Here is a 5000-nt window from a genome sequence, read left to right as displayed (position 1 = left end):
CACATTTAACAATGATAATGATGCAACGAAAAATAGATAGAGGAAAAAACACATAGTGGAGGATAAGAGCGTATCCTCTCAAGATGATAATCTGATGACCATGCGAAGCTTACTATGCTGCTTGTGGGAATCTGGTGATAAGGAGAGCGCAGGATATGAAAAGAGAGAGAGAAAGAGAGAAAGAGAAAGGGAGATGGGAGAGGGAATGAAATGGGGTGGAGGGGAAGAGGGAAGGAAGGAAGGAGAGAGAGAGAGAGAAGAGAGAGGAGAGAGAAGAGAGAGAGAGAGAGAGAGAGAGAGAGAGAGAGAGAGAGAAGAGAGAAAGAGAGAGAGGTGGGGGATGAGGGAGAAACAGAGATAGAGAGAGAGAGAGAGAATGGAAAACAGAGAGAGAGAGAAGCTGAGTGAGAAACAGAGAGAGAGAGGCTGAGTGAGAAACAGAGAGAGAGAGGCTGAGTGAGAAACAGAGAGAGAGAGAGAGAGAGGTGGGGGTAAGGGAGAAACAGAGATAAGTAGAGAGAGAGAGAGAGAGAGAGAGAGAGAATGGAAAACAGAGAGAGAGAGGGTGAGTGAGAAACAGAGAGAGAGAGAGAATGTATATTACGTATGTTTCACTTGGTGTGAGTTCATTCCAAACTTTTTTATATATAAGCATTTCATTTTATTTGTTATGCTACTTATTTGATTATCATTGATATCATTTGGTTAATATTACCATTACGGTCATTGGTGTTAGCATGCATACCTCTCCCCCCACTTGCTTTCTCTCTCTCTCTCTCTCTCTCTCTCTCTCTCTTTCTTTCTCTCTCTCTCTCTCTTTCTTTCTCTCTCTCTCTTTCTTTCTCTCTCTCTCTCTTTCTCTCTCTCTCTCTCTCTCTCTCTCTCTCTCTCCCTCCCCCCCTCTCTCTCTGCAACAGGGTACCATTACATAGCTCTGTTTTCCGTGTTGATGTAGTCCAACCAGGGTGCCACAGGTTAGTAATTTGTGTGATGCAGGTTGATACACAGGTTGGTGTAGCCTAATAAATATCCTGGGAAACTGGGTGACAGGATATTTCAGGAGACGAAAGACTTATAAATCTTTCGGGTCTCCATTCATCGTGATTTAATACAGGATGATAAACAATATAAAACGCTACATTTATTATAATTACTGACTTTAGAGGTACAGATTTCAATATTTCAAATACCGTCATCATCTGTGGTATCGAAAATTATGTTAATACCAGCATTACAAAAGACAATCATATATCATACAATCCATATAAATATTATATCATTATCATTACTTGATATCAGCATATTACGGTTCGTGTTTACCCAACACTATTGTAATTAGGAAGACTATTTGCATATTAATACCTGTACTGTACCTGTTCATGTTATCGTGCGTATGCTAATGAACAGATGGAATGAATGAATAACTTATTGAACTGCCTCAGATTTTGCAAAAAAGACAGCAGTTTCATGTATTTCTAAAGTGGATGCAGAAAGATCAATCAAATTATAAGCACATTTTATATCTACACAGAGCGCAGAGAAAAAAGAACAGGGATAACGAGAAGAACAACAACGATAATGATATAGATGATAAAAACAACAACAACAACAATTATATAGATGATAATAATAATGATAATAATGATGATGGTGGTAATAATAACAAAAGAATCATGATAATGATAACAATAACGATAATAATCATGGTAATAACAATGATATCAATAGCAATGATAACAATGATGATGACGATAATAATACTGTTAATAGTAATAAAAAATATTGCAAGTAAAAGTATCTAATGATAATAACACTAATAGTAATAATAATAACACTAATAGTAATAATAACGATAAGAATAATGATGATAATATCAATAATAATGATAATAGTAATTATAGTGATTATGATGATAATCATGATAATGATGAATGAAAATAAGAATAATGATGACAATAATAACAATGAAAAATAATGATAATAACATAAATAGTAATAATATTACCAATAATCATGATAATAAAGCCAATCATCATAATCATAATAATGAGAATAGGAATAATGATTATAACAACAATAATGATAATGATGCAAATAACAGTACTGTTATCATTACGACAATTACTGTTATCATCATTATTATTATTACTATTATCATCATGATCATTATCCTTATTATGATCATTATTCTTATCTTCAATATTATCATCATTAGTAGTAGTAGTAACTGTATTAGTATTATCATTACTATTACTATTACTATCATCAATACCATCACTATATCATTATCATCATCATTATCACCTTCATTACTTTCAACAATATCATTATTAACACTATCATCATTATTACCTTCATCACTTTTACCATTAACATGATAATGATTATGATAATGATAACGATAAATACATATTTCTTTATGAGTTTATTAAAGTCTCGTTTAAGCTTTTAGATCGCTCATCCCCGCAAAAATAATAATAATAATAATAAAAAGATAATAATAATAAAACATAAATAAAAATGCTAAACATACGTATATTTCCTTGATTTGCATTGCTCATCCCTTGCTATGTGTATTCGCTTTAGCTGTGAGAAAAAACGCAGTTGGTACGATACACTGTTTATACCCCCACGTGAGAATTAACTATTATCAACTATTATGGCGCGTGTCACAGTATAATGGTGTATGATATTACGCGGTATAATATGTTACTTCATGGAATAGCATTTTGCGTAGACTTTATATTGGATATCAATGCCATTTTCATTATTCTCATTACCATCATCGCCACTGTTACTACCCCTTCCTCGTTATATACTTCAAAATAATTGCAATTCCTTATGTCTTTCTATCGACAAGTGATGATGATGATAGCAGGATTTTTTAAAGATTAGAAGACTATAAGCCTCTATCAAAATAATGTCTTAAAATCGTCCGTAAAAAAGCACTGAGTATTGAGCTTAAGACCATCTTGTACACGAAGGTCACAGAGAATGGTAAAGTTATCCACAGTTTTACACGAAATTAGCTTTGATTGGGAATAACATTTACGACCCTGGGCTTCAAGATGTCCTTAGAAAAGTTAACTTACGGTCTTATTATTAAGGGTGTTCTTAGAATAGAATATGTCTTTGAGGTATTATGACAAACAAAAACAAGTCTTTATAGAACTACAGAAAAGCAGGTCTTGAGTTGCTGCGGCAAAAAAAAAAAAAAAAAAAAAAAAATAATAATAATCAGGCATATGCAATTATAAACAAAATGGGAATTAAAGATAACAAGCAAAATAGTCCATTCAGTCCAATTACAAACAAGACTCCATGCAGGTGAGTCTGAGCTGAGCCTTATGCCAACGTCACCGGAAGGAAACGTTTATCATACGTTTACAAGAAATGTTTGATGTGTAATTACCTTGTACTAAGTCCTACGCTGGCATTTTCACGAAGCTTTCCTGAAAATAAAAGCCAAAGAAATCACAGAAATGTTCTATTACCATTCCGACCATGTTCACCCTCCTCCTCCTAAAGCTACAATTACGACAACGTTGATTCATTCTTGCAATCTGGGCTTTGCTTAATTAACCCTCATCACACCGCATCACTCAGCAATCACCAGAGATTCCTCAATGAAGTCCTCAAGCAACGCGAAGAGATCATCGCCAGAGCACAATCCACGGAGACTGGCGCAAGGATATTCCTGACTTATCCAGCTCTATCTGCCGCAGCGGATTGGGAGAAGGAAGACTCTTCTCCCTCTCTCGGTGTTTCTGGCTGTCTCTGTCTGTCTGTTTGTCTCTCTTTCAGTCTCTCTCTCTCTCTCTCTCTCTCTCTCTCCCTCTCTCTCTGTATTTATGTGTTTTAACAGACCTGTGTTTCTGTCTGTCTGTCTCTCTTACAGACTCTCTCTCTCTCTCTCTCTTTCTGTGTGTATGTGTTTTAACAGACAAACAGACAGATAGATAGATGGATGGATAGACAGACAGATAGAAAGATGGATGGATAAACAGACAGATAGATGGATGGATAAACAAAGAGACAGATATAAAGATGGATAGACAAACAGACAGATAGAAAGATGGATAGACAAACAGACAGATAGATATATAACAGACATAGATGAGATACATACAAAGATATAGATATAAGCATTAGCTGATGTCACCGCCATCGCTTCTACTCTCCCACCCTTAACCGGTCCTAATCTATCCGACCCAAATGCATTTTTTTTTTATTATTATTATTATTTTCCAGAAAGACTCGTCTCCTCGAATGCCCGCGAGCGATATGGCACCGCCGCCTTCCCCTCGAGAGAAGAGAATTGGCAACGTCCCGGTAGGAGGGCCTCTCACACGGCCTCAAGTGGCTAATTATTGACGCCCAGAAAAGTGGTCTGTTATGCCGTGCGTTTAATAAGCGCATCGCCCGGTTCGTTTGTGTGTCGGCTCTTGGTTTTGTCTGGATCTTCCTTTTCAAGCTGATGCGTCGCTGATGAAATTCGGGTTTATGGAGGCAAAAACCTTACTATTTTTAAGTATTTGGCTTAATAGAATGTATATATGTATATATATATATATATATATATATATATATATAGAGAGAGAGAGAGAGAGAGAGAGAGAGAGAGAGAGAGAGAGAGAGAGAGAGAGAGAGAGAGAGAGAGAGATAGAGAGAGAGAGAGAGGGAGGGAGGGAGAGCGACAGATGTATATGCATATAGATGTAATCTATATATAGTTTTAACTGCTTTTTTCAAGATATCATGATGACGGAAATACCTTTGGCCAGGATGTATCCTCTGAAGCTATGGCAATTGTTTTTTTTTTTTTTTTTAATTATAGTATTACTCATGGATTGTATGCAGAGCTACTTAAGGAGATCTGGTGTCTCCCAGGCCCAAGGACGACGACAATAACACGGCTTCCTGTTAACGAGACTTGCCAACTACTCTGACATCTTTGATACACATCTTCTATGATCGAACGCATAGGCCTATAATAAACG

The sequence above is a fragment of the Penaeus vannamei genome, chromosome 17 (assembly GCF_042767895.1).
Source record: "Penaeus vannamei isolate JL-2024 chromosome 17, ASM4276789v1, whole genome shotgun sequence".
Taxonomy (NCBI): domain Eukaryota; kingdom Metazoa; phylum Arthropoda; class Malacostraca; order Decapoda; family Penaeidae; genus Penaeus; species Penaeus vannamei.
Note: the sequence above shows the minus strand (reverse complement) of the source record.